The following is a 10,163-nucleotide window of genomic DNA, read 5'->3' as shown; positions in this document are numbered from 1 at the left end:
AACAGTACAGAGTATTGATATGCATAGTTTATAATAAAACATAGGGCTGAAATTAATCTATTAATATTTTTTTAATAATTTCAGTAAAGTGAAGATAAAATATTATTTTAAAAAATTATATGGTTATTAAATTTTTTAAAATTATTAATGTGCAGCAGTCCCACATATAAGAGGTATTAAGACTTGTATAAGCCCGGAACCTCTTGTATGGGGCTCAATGAGGTTCAAAAGAACTTTATTGTATTATTAGTATCAATTAAACGACCCCAAAATTAGTGCCATTTTTGGCACTACCAAGCAGAAAATATTGCAGTGCCTCCTACTAACTATATAGATTCATAAAAAAATATTAAAATAAAAAATTTAAACACTGAAAAAAGAAATGAAATTATAGTTTAAGTGTGCAATTGAAATTAAAAAGCTTAACTAAAGAACTATTTGTTGACTTGGATCTGCCGCTCTTTATTTTTATCGCCATAGGCCTTCATCCAATCGACCTCACGCCTAACACCAATACTGCATACAAACTCTCAGCGAAACAGATAAAGTGTTACATCAAAGGACTATATATAATAACATAGTAATGAAAAACATAGTACGAAATAATAGATTCACTCAAGTATTTTTTTTTTTTTGGTTTTTAAATTGTTCTTATTTAATAACGTTATAACGGATATAAATGGAACATTTTGGTTTATTGAATAAAAGCATAAAGAAGTGTGTTGTCTAAACAAATGAGGACGTATATTTGGTGTTTTCATTCATACTCTTGACTCCTTAGTTATCCGAAGTTGCGTCTGTGGAATCTGGACAGCTGGAATCAGAAATAATAAGATGTGATTTGTCATTTAAGAATACAATATTATTATCAGTTTATAAGAAACCGTAAAAACAAATAAATGTAATGTTTATTAGAATTAAAAGTTTAGAATGAACAAAGAACCCTTTCATGAGTATCTGACCATTCTAGTACAACACTGAATAAATAGGCAATTACTTCAAAAATCAAAAATAACCTGTTACAATACAGTACCTTGTGAATTACAACCTCTTCTGGGCTATTCTTAATCTGTTGGTAATTAACTATTTTTGATTGGACCTATTCTAAACCAAATGGTACAGAGTAAACACACGGTGACTGACAACAGTGCAATTTATTGCAAATTATTAATTGGTGAAATTAATGATCAAAAGAAAGAATTTTAGAAAGAATAAGTTTACTTATATACTATGTCACTACGTGGTACTTGCCGGAAGGCATAAATATAGGTTTCCATTATTTGACTGTTTCTCCAATATTATTTATATAGAAATAGAAGCAATTAACTAGTTTTTTTAAAATGAATAAGTAGTTCCTCAAAACTCAAAATCATTTTACCTTCACTGAATAGTCAGCGTGTACTTTAAAGCTATGGTATTACAAAAGTGTCGTCCACGTATACGTATATTCAGGATTTGCTTTAAGCCCGATGTGATTATGATGCCTGTTTAAACTATCCTATCGTATAAACTATTGTAAATTTTTGATACTCATTAACACATTCACTAAGCAATTTCAAATTTTATTATAGAAATAATAATAAATAAAATAATTTGAATTATATTATTTGCAAAAAGTTAATATAAGTGCAATAATACTCACTTTAATACAAACATATTGATTTTGGAACAAGCATATTGATTTTCATCTATGAAATTAATATTTTACTATATATCAATAATCATCAATATAGACTGTTATAGACTTACCATAGAATAAGCAAGCAAATTGCAATAAATAGGAGAACTTCTCAGAATGTAAACGACAAAGTATATTCACATACGGAAATTATGTCCTTGTGCAAAGAGTATAATACCCCAGTTTCCTTGCCCCCGATGAAAATCATGCAGCTGAAAATAATAAAATATTTTATATATATAATATAAGTAATATATAAAAATAATTATAATGTAGTAATTCTCGAGAGTGCAATACATTTTGTTCAATTTCTTTCAACTTACTCCATTGGTCGAAATTTGGTGGTTTTATGGTTTAACTGTCCGATTCCTTACACATTCACAAGAGTTTCATTTTTCGGAGAAAGTATGGTACTAAGAAAATAAAAAGATTTATTAAATATTATGAATTAAATAATTTCAATCCTTTTAATAATAATTAAATAATTGGTTTGACAATTTTCTGAATAAAGATAATATGTTTACATGGAGAATGAATTTAAAAATAATCGTGGGATTTAGGATGATATTTGTGCTATTTCTGAAAGAGTATTCGTTATTTTATATTAATCTTAGTCAAGTTTCCATTTTATCTATATAAAATCTTTTCTGATGTCTACTTTGCAGTTGTTTTACCCAGTCACACTTTTAATAAATGAATTAAAACAGTACGTGAGAGAACGAGACAGCAACTATTCAGATGTCAAGACATTTTAAAAATATTTTAGATAGCTTTGGAAGGAATTTTTCACTACAATTATCGAACTTATTAATTTTAATAGAGAAAATAGTTATTTTTGAATTACTCACTAATACGAATAGCGGCGATCATGCCAATAAATAGATATATTTTCTTTTTTACTTCCTCACTTGCTTCCTTTTTTACTTTTTCTCGGAACTCGTCCATATTATTGTCTGCGTACCGAAACATGATAACAAAGTTTTAACGACAAATTTGTGTCAGAAATCGAAACTTTGATATAAATTTATTTCCTCATCTGTTTTTACATTGCCAGAAAAATTTGATTTTGTTGACATACTATGATTTTTTTTAAGTTAGTAATATATAGACGATATAGAATAAAGAGGATGACATAGATATAGTTTTAGTTATATTAATTTATGTAAGATCGTGATTCTGATGATGACTCTTAAGGAGAGTCGAAATATAGAATATAATAATATTAAACGTTGAATTACTAACAACGGGCTATCTGGAGCGTCTACTTGTTATGGGTGATTTTCATGTAAAAACTTTCAACTATAAATCTCGATATCAAAAGAATTAAGTTATATTGAAATGGAGGTTATTTCACTTAAAACTGTAGTCAAATCGAAATGCTCCAAAATTGGCATTGTGAAACCTTTTACCATTATCATGCATCATTTTTTAAGACTGCCCGTTAAAAGATCTGACTTACAGCTTTTTCAACGAAAATACATAAATTTTTTGTAATTAATAAGTATTTTTTTAATTATTATAAGTATAAATATATTATTTTCATAAATTAAAAAATGAAATATTGCTTATCTCTTTAATTTATATACAAAATCTTACCTTTCAAACGTAATGTTTAGGACATAGCTTCTGACACATCAAAAATTTTTCACCTCTCCATATAAAACATGATATATAAACTAAAACCTTTAAAGTAATTGAAATACAGATGAAACTCACTCATCCTACTTCAATTTGCTGAATGTTGGAATGTTGAATGTTCACTCATCCTACTTCTGCTGAATGTTGGTTTAATGTTGCTGAATGTTGGTTTAATAATTATTGGTTTCACTAACTTCTAATTACAAAATGAGAAATTAAACACAATAGGTGTCTTTCATTCATGTAGGATTGAGATATCGACTAGTCCCCACATAGCAAAAGAGTCAAATTAAAGGATCCTCTTCCAACGCAGTTGTTACAGCAATTGTGTTTGATGACGTCCTGTGTACTATTTATATGAATGAAGATAATTTGAAGAAATTATCATAATACTCTTAAGTCATGGACCTCACAGATAACATTTATTTCCTTGCTCCTACATCAGATACACATAGTTGATCTAAAATTTGTTGATATAGTTATATTCTAACACTTTATCAAATAATGAATAATACAATGTACACAGTAGACTGTAAATCTAAAGAAAAAATATGTTTCACTTAATTAATAGATAAGATTAATTACTTCTATATCCTTAGTAGCAACTCATTACTAAAAATCCTTAACAAAGTTGCCATATTTTATGATTAATAAGTAAATTTCACCGTAAAAAGAAACATATTTTTTCTTAAGTTTGTGAAATTTAAAATCAAAAGTATATATATATATTCAAACGATATTAAATATATTTCTCTCTTAAGTTTACAAACTTTGAAATCTACAGTATAAAAGATTTCATTTAGACGATAATTAATATTGAAGAGTATAAATATTTTCTTATGAAGTAGTATTTAATTATTAGTACTTACGATACTTATGATAATAAAAACCGTTGGATCTATATCTAAAAGGTCACAGTTTAATTTTATAATAAAATTATTATATATCAAAGTATCGTATTGCAGATGAAGACAATTCTTTAATAGGAGAAATCTTCTTAACAAATAGATATATTTTCAACTTCGTTGTATGTTTAGGGATCTTCTGTTTGACATCCACTTCTCACTGCTATAAATTATAAAACAAAATATAGTTATATGGAACTTAAATATATTTGTATATATACATAATTATTTATACATGTATTTATTTGAGTTCTATATAAAATCTATATAAAAATGAAAAATGATCCTATAGCATAAGTAAGAGATCCATTTTCAATATACAAAAATTCTAAAAAATCCTGTTCATAGAACGGAAATTCTAAAACAGAAAACGCTTATGGCGTTTTTGATGGTAAATCTGGATTCAATATAGATTTACTCTCGATCTGTCAAATTTTTTTGTGTAATCGTTTTTGAATGATCTAACATTTTTGTGGTTGTGTTAGTAGACATTTATATTTTTCACAAATACATATATTTAATCAAATCACAGTTTAACTGTCAAATCATATAAAACAGCTTTTAATTTCAGTGTTATCTTCTGACTGTGGCAAAATATCTGGACCATTATAAATTAATCTCGAGTGCTATACATTTTGCCCCAATAATAAGATTGCCCTAATGGTGCATTAAAGGATTATATCTAATGGAAATATTACCCCGATTTACCAATCGAAAACGCACTTAATAATACAAATCTATATATCTTAACCAAATCTATTTAATATATGTATATATATGTTGATAATAATAAAATATATATATATAATATTTATATATAATAATATAAATATACATGGAAATGTATCTGTACTATACATGATTCTATATGTATGATATATTTTGTTCAAACCACTCAATTTACCTGATATTTTCTGTAAAATTTTGAATTTTGAGGAAGGAACTTTTTGATGGCACTCAGCACTTTATGATCTCATTTTGTGCATTAAATATACCACTAAATGAAACAAAAATTTTTACCATATAAAATTAATTAACGCTTATCTAATTAAGTATTTCAAGTAAAAGGTGAAAATTAAGAATAAAATAGTTTGGATCAAAATTAAGATTTCTGAATATAAGGAGTAATAAATTTTTGAGTACTTACTGAAACGCATAGCGGCTATTGTTCCAACAAACATAAATACCCTTGGTCTATTATATCTACGAGCGACATCCAGAATTCCTTCAGAATCATTTTTAACATTAGACATATTTGCCAAATTTTGGAGTGAAGATGTATACGGAATTTAATTTTGATACATTGAATTATAAAATTTTTATTACAGATATATGAATGTATATTCAAAAAGATTTGATTTCTACCGACATGCTTTCTATGTTTTGTCGGTGAATAAATTTAGAACTCTATTTCAATGTTATATTTTATAAATAGTAAAATTATAACTAATTTTTCCAACATATATTGGTATTATTTATAGTATAAGTAATTTATCGGCAGTTACTGTAAGAACAATTACATCATTGGTCACCACTAGTTGTTGTTCTTGTTGTGGTCGACGTCTTAATTAATTGATTTCGACGTCTTAATTATCAAGAGTATAATTTTCCATCTGTCCTCAACACCCTATTAGGCCCAGATTTTCAAAATGATTCCGGTTTTCATTCTAAACGAATCTTCAATTGGATTATTTGTGTTTATGGAAGAATTTATTTGTAAATACTTACCTCAAGAAAAAATGAAAAACTGATTTGTTGGTACCCATCTGCAAATATTTCATTAGAAAAACTCAAAGAAAGTCTTTAAGTGCAAACGAGCTAAAATTTGTATTTGATATTTGGATTTAAGCTAAAAAGTCCGAGACTGACATGCTAAGGTACTACGATTGCACTGAAAACATTGCTTTATTTGACTCTCATTACATTATAAGTTTTATCAATAGCCTTAATTTGTCCTGGTTAACATAGAGAATTCTCTCCTGGGATAGATCTTATAGGTCGCAGTGTATTATTGTTTCTTTTAATATTAATAATAGTAAAACGAATATAGGGGCAATATATCTTTAGGAAAAGCAGGCAAGTCTTTTAAGGACAACAATCAAAACAGGGTACTACTCTTAATGAGGGATTGTGTACGTGGAAAAAGCTATAGGAAGCTATAAGAATATATGTCTATATTTAAGAATATATAGATTAGGTAAGGTTTTTCTAACCAGAAGCTATGCTTACCAAACAGTCTTTACGTCGCTAGCGATACCGGATAATGTTAAGTCTTTATATAAATTTTGTAGTAAATAAATTCACACATATATAAAGTGCTTAAAGCTATTTTCTTGAGATACAGTCACCAAGCATTTTAATAAAAAATTTCTTAACATAGTTTTAGCCCAGATCTTAGAATTTGAATTCAGTTTATATGTGTGGTAATTCCATAACATACGTATCAGTTCCATCAGAACTGTCAATAATGTAAAGAATAATATATATTTTAATTATAGTTAATATATGCTTAATTTTATCTTATAGTTTTTTAAATTTATTTAAAAATCTAAAAGCATCTATTGAACCTAGGTTTTACAAAAGATCTAGCTGCAGATTTATCTACGAAGAAGAGGAAACAATAGAACACATTCTGTGTCACTGTGATAGTCTCACTAGACTCACATTTCGGTACTTATCAACTGGCTATCTGCTTATAACGGAATTAGGCAACATATCTCCAAAGGACTTCATAGCGTTTTTAACTGCTTCTCATCTATGGAACTACAGTGGACTTGTCATAATAAACCCTCAAAGTATGCAGTGACATGGTGACAAGTTCCCAAACCGTTTAAAATCTAATCTATTCTAAACCAATAAAAATGAATATCTCTCCCTCTAATTTGATAGCTACTTATTTTAAACGGATATTTAAAAGCAAAAGGGACATTAAATACCCTTTAGTAAACTAATTTCTTCTAAAACCCCTCCATATCTTAAACTAATAATTATGTTAATGAAGCCACCAACTTTCAAGTTTTCCCACTGATACGCTCATAACAAAGCCAACGCCTTTCCGCCACTTCGTCTATTCGCTATTCGCTCATAATTTGTAACCCAAAACTGCTTAAGCAATTTTTCTACTTTATTCTTAAACAAATTAAATAAGTTTTATTATGTTCTTAAAGAAACATTTCCTAATTAAAAATTCACATCACTTGTAGCTGTTAGTTAGAGTTCCTTGCTCATTTTTACTTCATCATCCTTTTCTCCACATACTTTTTCCTTATTCGTCTGAGTTCATTTATTTTCTGCGAAGTCTGTAACTCTTTCAACAATTTCTGTGGGCATTAAATTGCCTCCAGCTAAAGGTGCTTCATTACCAAGTTTTTCTTAAAGTTTTAATTTTTCCCTCATCGCAAAGATGCGGTTTGTTAGGTATTTTAATATTTCAGCCATTTACTTCAACTGTAACGCAATCAGTTGGAAAAATTAAAATTTTTAAATACAAGTTTTTTATTTGTTTGGATTTTATTCCGACTGTACTCCTCTTTGAAGAGCACAGCCCAAACAATGCCAAAAATTACTTATAGTAAATAATTTGTAGTAAAAATAATGAAGAAATATACGAGGGCTGTTTGATAAGTCCGTGACTTTTTGAATTTCCCGCGCAGTTACTCCAAATGCGACAGTGCTGCCGTCAGCTGTAATCTACCAGTGGGTAACTTTCTGATTTTGAGCAAGCTACGTCGTTCAGTTGGTGTTTGATAGCCGTTCAAAGCAGACAACCTCGAGAATTTTTACGAAAATAGAAAAAAGAGAATTTTGTGTGCTGACTAAGCATTGCTGGCTAAAATCCACAAATTAGGATACGAACTGTTACCCTATCTAGCATATTCTCCAGATTTAGCCCCCTGCGCTTGTTTTCTGTTTCCAAACCTAAAGAAATGGCTGGGCGGTAAGAGATTTGAGATTTGAGAGATTTGAATGAAGAAGTCATTACCGAAACAAACGCGTGTTTTGAGACCTATTATTTGGAGGGAATAAGAAAATTAGAAAAACGCTGAACTAAATGTATCGAGCTAAAAGGTGGTTATGTAGAAAAATAAAATTTTTATTTACCGAAAAAAAATTGTTTTATTCAAACAGTCATTGAATCACTTATCAAACCGCCCTCGTATACGCATGTATATATATTTTGCTATTTAATATGCAAACATTATTTTGTAAAGAAAATTGGATGACGAAATGTAGTAAATAAAATAAATAATAAGATTTTAGGCCTCTGGATACAAATATTTTATTAAACTTAATATTTCTGATTTAATACTTTCTACATCCAATAGATTAAAGTTCCAAGAAAAAGTAACCTAGTCTTATCATTTTAATCTTTTCTATATACATATATAAATATTAGCATTTTATTTTTCTTGCTTAGAATATTAATAATTCAAATTAATTATATTTCACTTAGTATTCCTTAGCCTAAGAAAGTTTTTACTTTCTTTACATAATTTAAAAAAAAAAAATGAAAAAGTACTTAACTGAAGGGAAGTACAGTGAACTAGAAAATATAATTATATATGTATACATAGACACAGTAGTAGCAAAACACACTACAAGAAACTGGTAAGAATAATCTGTCATCAAAGCATATAATATTCTGTCATCAAAGTAAATATATTAACAATGACTAATGACTCTGGCTTCCACATTATTTAGAGTATTATAACTTCATTATCTAATTATTTACGAATAATTAAATATAGTAACAATTACAAGACCACTGATGATTGGTATATGGCAATACTCAATTAATTAATAAATAATAAATTGTTGTTGTTGTGATTTACTACTGTTTAAAATATGTCTCTATCAAAAGAATTGTTTCTACAAAGAAACATGGGTTACTTGTCTAATGAGTACTGACTTTGAGCCTCAAACTTGGCAGGGTTTAAGTTGAACCCTTGATGCTAGCAGCCTTAAAAAGGTATTTACGAATAATTAAATATATTCAATATGATATAATATAAATATTGTAATTATAATCATTTGTAATTTCTTATAATAATTATACAACAGGTAAAATATGACCTGTTGTCTTTACTAAATCCAGATCCAAGCACTTCTATAATTTGCTTAACGATATATCCAATATTGATATTTTCCAATTACTTACATTCATGTCTTCCAAGTTTTAATGTAACCAGTTATTCACTGATGATAATAAATAATATAGAATCGAATGTGTTTTCTCGGGATGGATTCTATTTTTCTACTATTTTATCTACCTGTCTGCCTAACAAGAAAGGGTCGCACACTCAGAGTTTAAAATTTGATTCACGGAATAATGTCTTGGTAATATCTTGAATTATGTGAATGTTATTAATTTTATTGTCGGTTTAGTAAAAAAATGTTTTGCTATGTGATTTAAAAAAAATTATACTTAAGAAATGTGCGAGTATTTGTCTGCTTAAAAGGTGACTACATCCCTAAATATGCCTTAGATAAGTTAGGCTTTCCATCATTAAACTTTAAAACGGATGTTGAAAAATCAACTTGCTTTATTCTGCTCTTTTCAAACAAAAATTTTAGCAATTGGATGTTGTTATACGTGTCCATATAATATCTAGAACAACAAATCACCATTTTTTGCGATAGGTGGAAAGCATAAAAAGCCACTATTTGAGTTTTGAATCTGTTGATACCACCTCTTAAGGATGAATTGTCAGGAACTTAGCCATCAGACTATAAAAGAGTTCCGACTGAAATCGTATACAAGTAAACAGGAGATGAAACAAAAAGTTTAGTATATTACTTTTTAAACTTAAATAAGCTAGAAATCTCAGATGAAGCTAAAATTTATATAAATTTATTTTTATATATTAATTATAATTAATTATAAATAGATTAATTTTTATAAATCTATTTAAATTTATCTAAAGCTTATATAAATTAGCGTA

The 10,163-nt window shown here is 27.8% G+C and overlaps 1 long non-coding RNA gene across 6 annotated transcripts; it reads right to left on the bottom strand.

The window, feature by feature from the left end:
• Nucleotides 1–676: 676 nt before the first annotated feature.
• Nucleotides 677–5,547, bottom strand: LOC119684419. 6 transcript variants are annotated; one of them, XR_005252735.1, is made up of 10 exons: nucleotides 5,369–5,547; nucleotides 5,126–5,218; nucleotides 4,186–4,384; nucleotides 3,395–3,776; nucleotides 3,275–3,329; nucleotides 2,527–2,755; nucleotides 2,002–2,091; nucleotides 1,750–1,890; nucleotides 1,643–1,688; nucleotides 677–814 (listed from the first exon to the last, which is right to left on the bottom strand). It is a non-coding gene; the product is annotated as an uncharacterized LOC119684419 (long non-coding RNA). The 6 variants fall into 6 exon arrangements; XR_005252731.1 differs by having other exon boundaries at nucleotides 3,275–3,776; nucleotides 5,369–5,546; XR_005252734.1 differs by lacking the exon at nucleotides 2,527–2,755 and having other exon boundaries at nucleotides 3,275–3,450; nucleotides 3,511–3,776; nucleotides 5,369–5,546.
• Between the last annotated feature and the right edge of the window lie 4,616 nt (nucleotides 5,548–10,163).

The sequence above is a fragment of the Teleopsis dalmanni genome, chromosome 2 (assembly GCF_002237135.1).
Source record: "Teleopsis dalmanni isolate 2A chromosome 2, ASM223713v2, whole genome shotgun sequence".
NCBI lineage: Eukaryota > Metazoa > Arthropoda > Insecta > Diptera > Diopsidae > Teleopsis > Teleopsis dalmanni.
Note: the sequence above shows the minus strand (reverse complement) of the source record. Positions and strands in the feature narration are given on the sequence as shown.